This window comes from Hippopotamus amphibius, chromosome 6, assembly GCF_030028045.1.
Source record: "Hippopotamus amphibius kiboko isolate mHipAmp2 chromosome 6, mHipAmp2.hap2, whole genome shotgun sequence".
Lineage (NCBI taxonomy): Eukaryota > Metazoa > Chordata > Mammalia > Artiodactyla > Hippopotamidae > Hippopotamus > Hippopotamus amphibius.
This window is the reverse complement of record NC_080191.1, coordinates 11,763,740-11,777,468: the sequence shown is the minus strand read 5'-3', so window position 1 is coordinate 11,777,468 and position 13,729 is coordinate 11,763,740.

The following is a 13,729-nucleotide window of genomic DNA, read 5'->3' as shown; positions in this document are numbered from 1 at the left end:
CTAGACCAAGGCTAAAGCTGTAACTGGTAACCATGCAACAACACGCGTATTAGTCAAAACAGGGACATATTTAGTAATTTGTGGCTTGGCCACTGTTCTTGATTTGTCTGTGCTCAGACATGGTTAGAGTGGTCTTATTTTCATCTGGATACATGATGGTCACCGTGTGGCCTTGTCTAATGTTGATTTTCTGTGAAATTATGTATATTTAATGGAAGAACATCAAGGCCTGCCTAAAAGTTCCAGGCCAGCTCCTGACATCAGGTGCTGCTTCTCTTCTTAAGATAATTATCATTATTTGCAAAGCATATTAATATATTTACAGAAACCATTGTAATAAGAAGTTGCCTTAATATTTATCAAGAGTATATTATTCAGTGATATTTGTATAGAAGACAAAGATGATATATGCGTATATATATCCACACACACATTAATAATACATAGCTATATACTGTATATATAGCAATAGGTCACTTTAAAATAATGAAAAATAGACTTCTTTCATAATAGAAAACAAATGTGTAAACCGGGACTGAAACCAAGCAGGACCCTGTGGGGCTCCCGGGCACGATATCCTTCTGTGTCCCCCCCCACCCCGCCCTCCCCGTTGTTTTCTTGTTAGCAGGAAATAGGCTTCATTAGTCTCCATGAACTTCCCTGAGTTCCAAAGGGCAAGTTCAAACCGTTGGTAATCAGGGAAGGGAGAGGATGCGGAGACAAGAGAGGAGCAGTTTAAAAACTAACAAAAAAACAAACAAAAAACCCCCACTAGTTTTTTGGTCAGGGTCCTGAATCCCTCTCAAGGGATACACATAACAATATCTTTAAGCTGTTTTGCAGATGCTGAAATCCCCACCAGGTGGGAAAAGTTAACTATATGCTGCCCACAAACACGTAAACCCCAGACCGGTTGGAACCAGAAGGTTGATGATGGTGACTCCCAATTACCTCACCACCAGCCAATCAGAAGATTGGCCACGGGTGGATCACGCTCTCCTCTTTGAACCATTGTGATAAAACGCCTCACTACTCCTCCGCTGCAGGTCTGGACACACAGTTTTGAGGGTGTCAGCCTCCTTTGGATCCCTTTACCTGGCAAAGCAATAAAGCTATCCTTTTCGACTTCACCCAAGATTCGAGATTCGATTTGGCACTGGGGTACAGAGGCCAAATTTTGGCTACAGGATTACACTTAGTGAGACATGTCAAGTGATTTTAGATAGAAGAAAAAAATTTTTTTTTATACTCACACATAGAAGATAAGTCAAACATTTAGAAATGTTCTTAATAAACATGGTACATTTCTCTATTGAAGCATAGTTGACTTATAATATATTAGTTTCAGATGTACACCATAGTAATTCTATATTTTTATAGACTATAACTATATTGACTATAACTGCAAAGTTATTATAAAATATTGACTATGACATGGACGCCCAACAGATGAAGGCTACATTTCTTTTTATATATTTTGTAATGCCTCAACTGCTTCAGATATCGGCTTTCCCCTTTCCTCTATTCAGTGTATCACAATGCCAACTGTGAAAGGAAAGCTGTGTTCTTTCCTAAGTGTATTTTAGGGTCTCATTCACCAAGCTGAAATGAATAGGAAAAAGCTGGTGAAAGACTGTAAATCTTTGTGAGCAAGTATTTTCTAAGAAACTAGCTCTAAGGTTAACTTAAGAATGTCACCTTCTAAACATTTATAGCATGTCATGGGGATTGGCAGGGGTTATAAATAAAGCACATAATTCATTATGTTGTCAAACCACAGTATTTCAATGATAGGGGAACGATTTTTTACTTTTACTTATGAATCAAGTTATAAGTAAAAATAGGCAAAGTGAGAAATGACCCCCAAATATTTTTCCGAATGAGAACATACGTTTTTCTTCAACACAAAAGTTTTTGTTTCTTTTGTTCTACGAGAGGCAGCAGTTGTGGAGGAATGGGTGCAATTTATGGAAATTAGAGAAATCTGGCTACAAATTCCTTTTCTTCAATTTACTAGGCTGTGGGATTTGGGCAAATTTTGAGTTTCAGTTTCTTCATCTGAAAACCGGGCCCATGCTTACTACATGACACTTTTACAATAGTTTCACGAGACAAAACATTAAAAATAAGAACTACTCTGTTGCTTGACACAGAGCAGTTTCTCAAAGAAGAGAAAATGCGGATATCCTGTACACCTGAGGTTGAGTTAGACACAAGAGGAACTCAGATTACAATTCTGAACAAATATATTAAACATTGTAAACCCTAATGCATAACTCTGAATGCAGCAGAAGTTGAGTAACTGTGACTTATAGCGGTAAATTTAAAAAATTTAAGAAGACGTTCAGATGATCACCTTAAAGTGTTCTGATCACCAATTCCAACGTGTGTGGTGGAGAGGGGTTCCCATACACCATCAAGCAATTCTCTGACACTCGCTGGGTGTCCTACGATTCAACTCAATTCTGACATTATCTACCCAGAGATGGCATCAGATTCCACAGGTTAAGAGCTCAGTCCCGCAAGACTGTCCACCCCCTCCTCTTCTGCTTCAGACGCCAATCGCAAAACCAGGTTGTTACCTGTACTTCTTTACCCACTGGCTATAAATCAGAGGTTCCCACAACTCTCTCCTTGCTTTCAATTAATTTGCTAGAGTGGCTCATAGAACGCAGGAAAACATTTTACTTACTGTATCACTGGTTTATTGTGAAAAGATATGACTCAGGAGCAGCCAGATGGAAGAGATGCACATGGGAAAAGGGTACAGCGCTTCCATGCCCTCTGCAGTCACGCCCTCCCCTTGCACCATGTGTTCACCAATCCGGGAGTTCTCCGAACTCCCACCTCTTGTGGGTTATTATGGAGGCATCATCACCTGGGCATGGTTGATGAACTCATTGGCCATTGGTGATTGGTTCAACCTCTTGTCCCTCTCCCCTCCCTGGAAATCAGGGGATAGGACTGAAAGTTCCAACCCTCTATTCACGGCTGGTTCTCCTGGCAACCAGTCCCATCCTTTGGGCATTTCCCTAAGTGACATAAACCCAGATGCGGTGGAAAAGGGCTTATTATAAATAGCAAGACACCCATTTCACCTCCATGCCTCTGGAGTATTTTAGGAAGTGAGGTCAAAACCAAATATAATAAAAGATGCTCCCATTGCTCTTATCGCTCAGGAAATTCCAGGGGTTTGGGGAGCTGTAAGCCAAGAACCATGGACAAAGATCAAATACATGCATTTCTTATAAATCACAGTATTGCATACCTTTTCTGAAGTTCTTTAACGTTAGGCCATGCTGAGACTCTCTGCTGCTGGTAAAAAGCTGTCTGTGTCCTGCCCACTAGCAGTACTGCTTAAAATGCCCCTGGAGATCACAGGTGTTGGGAGACTAACCCCCTGGTGTTTCTTCATTGAAATGATGGAAAAGAAATGTGACCCTAATACGCTTTACCTGGCTCTCACTGAAGACCTAACAATCACCACCAGAGAACTGTCTCCCTTGATTATCCTGTGAAAAGACTGGGATCTTCCAGTAAGCCCTGGATTTTCCTCAACCAGAGAGGGTTCAAAGCATTCTTCCCTAAGGGGTGGCTTCCACAGCCCTTTCCTCCTCCTCAATAGCCTAGAATTTGCCTGAGGCTATGCAACATATGTGGGGAAGGCTGACTTGTAGCTGTCACTCAGGCCTTCTGACTCTTTATCTGGTGACTTGCTGCCTCTCCTTGAGGCTGCTGCCTCTGCCACAGCCCTGTCTGGCGCTGACTTAGTGGAGCCGGTCCTTATCTCTGCGCTCTTCTAAAGCTGGACACTAGGGACATTTACAAACTTGACTGCGAATGAACTTGGAGCCACCAAGCTCAAGTCTCTTGCGAGCCAAACCATTATTTAATCAAGTTGGTGGATATAGAAGAAAAGAGCAAAACCACTTAAACATGGATGGTAATAGTTCCTGACTTCACCTCTACTTGTGAGAAATAATCACTCTTCCCAGTGACACATACAGTAAGTTAGAAGATGGCCATTTACTGCTCTTGCTTTTAACATATTTATCATCATTTTATATGGCTTTCCACCCATCAGCAAAGAATTAGATTTCATTGACATATAGGTTGTAAATTCACCTAGAAAAAAATGACTCCTTTTCTGGCATGGGTATATAATATATGAGTATATACAACTGAGTTCAGTCTTTAATTAAAATATGCAGTAGTGAATAACATTTGTTTTCATCTTATCTACAATTTTTTTAATGTTCAAAAAGTCTCTGATACATAACTTTCTTCCTATTTTACATTTTTTAGTTGAGAATTTTTTAAATTGAGGAACTACTTTTGTCGAATTCTTTTATAAATTTTGCTGAATTTTCCCTACAATATTACTTTTCTGAAAGAGAAAGGAATATACAGGAGGAAAAAGATATTTTTTTACTGTTGTGAAAATTTGAATATTATAATTGTTCTACATGAATATTAAGGTCCTCCAGTCCTAAAAAAAAGTCTGTGCGTTAATACATGATAGCTATCATTGCAGTTCCTTTGTGAAGCACTTTGTAGATATTATATGAATAGATCTTCATATCCCGCTAACAAGGTGTATATGCTTTTACAAATATATGATGCACCTTGAACTTAAAAAAAGGGAAATAATTTTCTCAAAGTTACACAGCTAATTTAGTGACAGAGCTAGGGTCCAAAATTATATAACACATTCACCTGTAACATGAGACGAACTTTTTATCCCTTCTAGGATGTGATAGGCAATAATTTTGCCAAATTTATATAACTAACAAATTAATCAACTAAGCAGATACAAATTGAAGGTGAATAAAGACCAGTGCAGACCACTGCAATAAAGTGAATATCGCCATAAAACAAGTCATAGGAATTTTTTGGTTTCCCAGTGCATATAAAAGTTATATTTACAGCACACTTTAGTCTATTATGTGTACAACAGCATTATGTCTAAAAAAACAATGTACATATTTTAATTTAAAAATGCCTATTGCTACAAAATGCTATCATCGGAGCCTTCAGCAAGTCATGGTAGTAATATCAAAGATCATTGATCATAGATCACCAGAACAAATATAATAATGATGAAAAAGTTTGAAATATTGTGAGAATTATCAAAATGTGATACAGAGACAGGAAGTGAGCAAATGCTGTTGGAAAAATGGTGCCAATAGAGTTGCTCTGCACAGTGTTGCCACAAATCGTCAATTTGTAAAAAAAAAAAAAAAAAAAATGCAGTAAAACAAAATGCAATAAAATGAGGTATGCCTGTAAATTCCTACATACTCAGGCATGCAAGAACAGCACGTTCTCTATGGATTATATGCTTAATTTCTGATTCCAAGCCCTGTGTTTTGGTCCTTCTAGCATCCTCACCCACCTTGTCCCAAAGCCCAAGAAGGCATCTCACATTAGTGGGAGACTTAAAATGATACCATGAGTGGAGGGGTTTTTTTCTCAGACTGTCCCTGGTCAGTCGGGACATTCCTCACTGAAGGTTTGCCACTACTTTGGAATTGTGTCTTGCAGGAGGACCTGGGTCTACACCTTTCCTGGACCCCCAGAAATGTGTCCCTCTCCTCTCCACATTCTCCATCGCTTTTTTTTTTTTTTAAGCTGGAGGCAGTGAAAGTGTGATCTGACAATCACCTGCTCTCTCCACTTTCCCACTTGCTCTGTCTATACCTGGGAATCCCATTCTTTATTTCCCTCTCCAAACTTTCTCCATTCACTTAAGGGTTTAGGCCTTTGGGAAAAACCCACAATGGCTGATGCGCTACTCCTCCTTCACAGCTGGCCTCAACCCTTCCCCGAGGCAATGAAGTTTGGGGCCAAATGTCTTCTTTAATGGGAGAAAATGAAGGGTAGGGGAAGTTCAGGAGAAAATATAAGCTAATACCTCAAAATATAATAAAAAGCCACACATATTTAGGAACTATGAGAATTGTTTTAAGTCTGAAGGGGCATGGGAGTGGGGTGGAGGTTGTCAGCTAATGAAAGAGATTCTTCCTATCCCTACAGCTCACATTCTATTAATAACTGGAATAGAAGAGAAACAGAACTACTAGGTATGAAGCCATCAGAGAACAACAATGTCAAGTTGTGCAACAGGAAATCAGGGAGGAGAGAACTTAGAGCTAAAATAACAGTGATATCAAAGTATTTGAAAAATATCTACTGCCAAATTAATTAGATATTACCAATGCAGTTCAAAAATATATACTAAGCATCTACTGTGCACCAAGCAGTCTACCAAGCACCAGGAACACGAGGAGCAAAATTTTATCATCCAAGTCAGGGGTGGGGGCTGAAGATGGGGAGGAGAGGAGGAAGAGACATTGGAAAATGCTTTTTAAAGGATGTGATTTTGAGCTGGGTATTAAAGAGTGGAATTTTGCAGTGGAATTATAATTAGAGAAAACACTGTGTGCAAAGGCAATGATAGAACTGATCCAGTTTTGAGCTCTTCCTTTCCCCTCAAGCTTGGGAGTGAGTCTTGCTGGGAAAAGGAAACATCACGTGTAGAGGAAAGGGATTCTTTTTTACCAAATGTACTCCGGTTAGAGACTTCCTCATAGAACGTGAAGGCGTGGGAAAGGGCTAGTTCAGATTCCCTTATGTAGACTGAGGATGAGAGTTGAAACAGAAACCAGAGTTTACAAAATGGTCTGCACTATGACTAGTAAAACAGATAAATGACTTAAGGTCAAAATCGTATAATATCTCCTCTTTTAAATCCATATGTCCCAAGATAGAACCGGAGAATGATATAACAATAACCCTGAAAAGATCATATATTCTAACAATGAGAACATTGACTGTTCCAGCAACACTCCCGGTTTACAGCTTCTGAATAATCCATGCCAAGACCATCTTGTGACTGATTCCAGCCCCCAGGTCCTACAAACACTGTACCCTAAGTTCCCCTACTTTGGACTCATTCCGTGTTTTGCATTGTATTTGACTTACTCTTCTGCTTTGCATTTTTGCTGCAGCAGGCTAAATCACCCTTGTTATCTGTTTTACCACAGGTGTGTGTCGGTGGTCTCTGGACAATGTTCTAACGAATCAAGGTCCTGTCAAGATTTGTCAGAGACTCTTGCTGCCGCAGACCTGGCCTCTTACAGATAGCCTTTCCTGAGAGCCCTAGTTTTCCACCCCTTAGAAGCCACTCTGCCTGTCATGACAAACTGAGTCTGTCTACCATTGTGACCTCCAAGGCTTTTGTTGAGCTCTTCAGTGTTGGTTTTATTTTGTTTGTCTTATGGATACAATCTCCCAGGACTTCTTGGTAAGTTGATCATATTTGCACTGCTCCTCAAAGTTCTGCCAAGTATAGTCAATCCTTTTATACAACTCTTCCTCCTGTCTGATGTCTGTGTATTGGTAATTCTGTGGAACATCTAAGAGATTCAGAGGGCAGGAGATGGGCATAGGTCCAACCAATTTGCACCATGGTTTGGCAGTTGGTAATCAGATATCACAGTTTCATGGAAAGTTTTTTGACCTCTGTAACCAATAGGGCTTCTTGTCGTTTTTGGGGAGATGAACCTTTTTGAATCATTTGACAAGGTAGGGTCTGTGTAGTAGAATCTAATACTCTGAAGGTCATACATATTTGGCCTGTAACATGGACAAACACTAAGACAAGGATCATTACTCAAATTTGAAACATATTTCGTATGTCCTGTAATCAATCTGGATTTCTCTCTCTGGGGAAAGCCAGCTGCCATGTCATGAAGACACTCAAGCAGCCCTGTGGAGGCCCATGCAGTGAGGAACTGAGACGTCTTGCCAACAGCTGTCATTAACCTGCCAGCCACAGGAGTAGCTGTCTTGGAAGTGAATCCTCCAGTCAAGCCTTTAGATGACTATAGCCTTAGCTGACATCGTGACTGCAATCTCCTGAGACATTACAACCAGAACATCCTAGCCAAGCCACTCCCAAACTCTTGGCCACAGAACTCTGTGCAGAAGGAAATACATGTTTGTTTAAGTCATTAAGTTTGGGGCAATATGTTTTACAGCAATAGATAACTAATATAATAGGTAACTGATATCAACTCAGAGCATGAGTGCAACAGATAGCTAATATCAAATGGCCTTTTCATTTAATTTGGACACGGATGGCTTATCTTTGCCAGTGTCTCTAAGATTAGTCCCACATCTGCTAATTGTCAAGGGCAATGGTTTTAGAATCACCATAACCATTAGACAGGAGTATCTACTAACAATTCAGACTCTTGAAATAGCAAAAAGCTAAAATACTGCTCTTTACTGAAATTTTGTACTATTCCTTCCAGAAGACTCAATTTCTGATTATCGCCGGGGCCTTTAGGTAATTATAAGGAAGAAGTAGGAGTTGACCTTTATAATGGCCCCTAACAATCCCTGATTCCTGATACTCATATTATAATGTAATTTTTAACCTTTGAGCACAGACTGTATCTAGTGACTTGCTTATAAGTTATAAACTCTGACAAAAGAGATGGGTGTTTTCAAGATCAGAATACAAAAGCACATGTCTTCCATCTTACATGCCTCTCTCACTCTCTTCCTGGCTTATGCAGAGGGAAGCCAGCTTCTATGTTGTAACTTGCCCAATAGAGAGGTCCACTCAGCAAGGAAATGATGTCTCTGGCCAAGGCCAGCAAGTCTAACAGTGTACAAGGAGCTGAATTCCACCAATGAGGGTATCTTAAGCGTGGAGGGGATCCTCCCCCAGGTGGGGGCGCTAGTCAACGCCTTGACTGTAGCCCTATGAGAGCCCTTGAGCCAGAGATATCCAGTGAGGCCACGCTCAGATTCCTGAACCACAGACAGTATGAGTTAATAGATGTTTGTTGTTTTGAGGCACTAAGTTTGGGAATAACTTGTTATATAGCCATAGATAACTATGTAACGAATAGAAAAATAAGATTAAATTATTCTGGTTAATTTTTATAATAAAAATTGTATTATTTTATATAGTTATGTTATATATTATGTAACAATATTAGAAAGGAGGTTTTTCTCTTCTACTGAAGTTTTATACATAATCAGTTTTATAGGAATTTGGTCACTGATTATCCTGAGAGTAAGAATATACTATGGACAGTGAGAACACTGACAAATCGTTAATTTGACTCATAAAGTATATTGTAAATGTTATCAGTTGACACGGATATTTAAACCTCTAAAAAAGAAGTGCTTTTTTCTTTTCATTATCCTATTGACAATTATTACACTAGTCTTTGTGCATGAGCATGGTGTATCTCTTTTAAACCTTTAAAAATTTAAATTTAAATATGTAAATCATATTTACAGGAACACATTTTACTTAAACATAACCCAGGAGTGCTAAACTTCTTGTTTGATTTATCAAGTTTTTGTTTCCTTTATCATACATTTGATTAATATGAGGACTCTTGCAATCATTTCGTAATCATTAGTGTGGAGAATTCCAAACAAATCTAATTTTTATCTTTCATTTTATAAGGCAGAGGAGCAAATATTTATATGTAGACATCATTAACCATTTTATTCTTTGGAGTTCACATTTGACAATGATAAAATCAAGAAGAGCTGTTATTCAAAAAATATGTATTATAAGGAGTTACCTCTCAAAAAAGCACAGGGCTCAGTTTGCTTTCAAAGAGATTCTTTTAAATATTTAAAAAATAGATTATGTTATTTATTCTCTTGGGGAACATAGCAAAAGAGAGATTATGTTTCCCTGTATATATTTATGAAGTTAGAATAACTCTGAGAGCTAACTGGGCAGAATGAATGAGAAGTAAGATGGCAGCAGAAATGAGAGGTCCAGAGAGCAGAGCCAGAGAATCTCTCAAAGCAATAGAATGAAGAGGGACTTCTGGAAAATTTTTAATTGAGGATCTGAACTCTGACCAATCATCTGCTCAGAGAAGGATTTTGTGCCTGATGAATACAGTCATTGGCAATTGAACCAGTCCTGATGCCCCTGAAAATTAGATGTACCCTCTTTCCACCTGAGACTCACCTGTCTTTCCATGTGTATTTTTTAAAATTAAGCATTAAATTCTGGCATCACTTATAGAATCTGATTGTCTTGCTCACAGAACAAAATAACCGAAGGGGTTTCCCTCATAGTCATCAATTCTTACTTCATAGCTACTCCCTTGGGTTGAGACCACTGAGAGACCGTTGGTTTCCATGGAAACCAGCTAAATAGCAAGGTAGCGATGTAAGGCTCTTCCTCTGGAAAACAATCAGCTGCTACCACATCTTGGCCTGTGCTTTTAAACAATTCCTAGAGTCTCTGCATCTGCCAGGACAAAGCTAAAATAGCAAATACACAAAGGACTGAACACCAGAGAGAGGGGGTAGGGTTTAGAGAGAACATGAATAATCAGTTCAGAGGATTGCTAGGTACTAGGAAAGCGGATTCAAAGACACTAACGCTGTGGGTACATAAACGGCTATTTCTGTTTCTGTTTGGTTTTTAATATATAATCATCAACATCCAACTGACTAGGAAAAAATTCACAAGAAATGATGCACATCAGGTACCAAATTCTACTACACACCTAAAACTCAGCTGCGGTCTTTCCTTTCAAAATTCTCTCTCTTCCTGCCCCTAAAACCTCAAGAGGCAAGAAATCCAGGCTTCTAGACACTGCCGGATGAGTCAAGGTACCACTGCCCAGACAAGCTAAGCACTGGCTCTGTCACACACAGACGCAAAGGCATTCAAGAAACCACAGCCTTCTGGTTTTGTGGCTCCTGCCTTCTTAATCAAATCGAGGCAGAGTACGCAGAGTTCACCCACAACACCAACAAACACCGTGAAAACATCTTGGGGCGTTGGCCAGCAGAAGTGTCCATCGAACTGTGATTCACTGATCAAGAGGAAGGACTCCCAGGGCAGCCAATCAGAGCCCGGCCCAGGGAAAAATCACTTGGTTCTTACAGGAAGCCATCTAATTGTGTTACCGTAATCCCCAGGCATGCATTTTTCAGCCACCTCAACACGAACTCACAGAATTCACCGATTATGTAATTACGGAAAACTTCACAACAAACATGAAGAATCCTTCTGGAGGCCACATTGAGGACTGGGATGTGCATCTGAGCGTGGGAGGGAAGCACACGGCCCACAAAGGGAAGAGCAAAGAGATTTATTGAACTTAAAAGGCTGCAGTTTTAAAGGGGCCTCTAGCAGACCTCCCTTTTCGTGTGCACATTTTTTGCACCTGCAACTGTTTGTGGGCTGGAAAGCAATAGCCCTCCCCTTTCTCCCAAGAGACCCTGCTTTAATGCCTTGGCCCCAAATGTGTCATTTTCCTGCCAGGGGGGCAGGAATCAAAAGAAACCAAGTTTTTAGAACTTTGCTGTAAAAAAAATAATAGTTCTGAAAAGGATTGGAGCCACATTTTCGGGTTTGACTCAGTTGTTAGAGAAATGTCAGAAGGGAAAACATTCCTCTTCACTTTCTTTCCTAACTTGCCGAAGTTCTTCGCTGCACCAGGTTCTGGGCGACATCTGTAGCATCCCTCTCAGCGGGGGCTGCAGCACGCTTTCCACCCTGCAGCACGGAACTGCGCTCAGACCAGTGTTCAGAGTAGAGAGTCCAAATGGACCCCCCTGATTCCTCACAGAGAAGATGCCATATAAATTATTTCCACTAAAACCAGAGTTTGATACCAGCGGTGAACTGTGGAATCTTAATTACAGTGCTCATGACTGAAGTGCTGACAAATGGTCTTGCTTTAGATGGTGTTTGTGGGTGGGGCTTGGGTTAGAGCTGGGATCAAAACTTGATTGTAGCCATTGATCCACTTCCTCCCTCCCCCACCACCCACCTCATCTGTTAGATGAAAGTTAGAGTGGAAAACCTCTTTTAAACCATTATGAACTGTTTTATTCAAAGAAGCATCTGTGGATTTTTATGACTGGCCAAGATTTGCCCAATTATTTTTTCCATCCTATCCAGAAAATAGAAAATTTCAAATCAAGGGTCGTAACTGAAGCAAAAGTGTTATGTTCATAGGAGATAGAATGCATCACTAAGTAGAGAGGAGAGACAATAAAGCCCCTCACTCCATATATATAACAGCACACAGATGAACTTGATTGAACAGATGAAAATAGCAGATGCAAATCAAGTAAACTTTGTTGCTTTGGTTTAGTTTGGAAGACATTGAGGATTTTTTTCTACGGTACAAACCTTGAGGGCATAGGGGTTCTCACACATCTCAAAAAATACCAGTACTCCATGTGGTCAGATAGCTTGAGATTTTAAAAAAGTAGATATATTTAATCTCCTCAGTGGGGGTGGGGTGGGTAATTGTTGTCTCAGCTCAACAGAATGATCCTGTTTCTTCTCATTCTTTGGTTCAATCTAGTATTAGCATTTTTGAAGGAGGTTTGTTTGGGATTCCTGGTTCTTGCAAAGCAAAGCCCACGAAGTTCTTCAGTTCACTTGTCTCATGGGGAAAACAAGCGGGGAAGGCTTAAGTGGTTCGTTATCACTGGCTACTGAGTTACACTTATACACAGAGATGTATTGATAGCATGGAATGGAGAGGGAGTCTTTAGGGGAGAGATGGGAAGCCTGGGGTATCAAGAATACAGGTTAAGGGCTTGGAGATGATGGAAGAAAGAAGAAGGAAGAGGTGAGGCAAACTCAAGAGCAAAACATGAAATAGTAAATTAGGTTGGGCAACTTGGTAGGGAAAGTGCAAGGTTTGACTTAAACAAATGCGTGCTGGCCTGACCTCGCTGGAGTCAAAAGGAACAGTCAGGAAGCCTGCCTAAAAAATGCCAAGAGGGAAGCTTTAGAGCCAAAGAGAGCAAGGTCAGAATTCTAGGAGGCTTCCTATCCACACAAATGGGTTCCCCAGAAAGTCTTATTTTATGTCTCAGCTCTGGAATAAATTAATTCCTCCTTTCATGGAAATTCCTCTCATTTCCACGGGAGGGAAAGGATCAGGTGAAAATTCAGTGCCACAGGCAGAATAGGGTCCACTAAGAAGATTAACCTGGGAGGAAATTTTGGAGAACCTGATGTACTCAGGAGCTAGAGATCAATAGTCAAAGACCTCTGCCTTCCATGCCATTCAGACTCCAAATGCAGATGTAGGTGCCTGGAGGGAATTTATTGGGTAGTGGAGCCCTAACACATCTTATTACTCTGTGAAGCTTCTTCTGTGGATGGATGTCTCCCCCCTTGACTTGTACAAATAAAACAGATTGGGGAAAAGGGCAGTGGAATGAAAACCTGATACCTCCAGAACAGTTTTAATTATGGTTTTATTTGGGGAAGAAGGATTTTGTCTTTCTATTTTATTTTCTCCTCTCCTTCGGAAAGTACATCATTTGATCATGTCTACTTCGGCATTTCGATATTTTATACACCCCTCCCAGCCCAGACTGGGAGGCCTTTCTTCCAATGGGAGGGCTCCTCATAGATTCTCGTGAGGTGCAGCATGGTTCCTGGTGTTAGCATCACAGGCAGAGGCCCCAGGGGAGCCCCAGAGGCTGGTGCCACGGACTTTGGCGGGCCCTGGAGCACCAGCAGCAAGTTCTCCAAAGGCAGTCACTTCTCTAGGTATGTGGAATTGAAAAAGAACTTAGAGCCTATTTCACTTCCCACTCAACAAATAGAGTGTACCAAGGGTTGAAAAATAAACAACAGGCTCAAAATGGAGTCACTTGTGCTATGTCTCAGGTCAGCAAACCACGATGTAATACT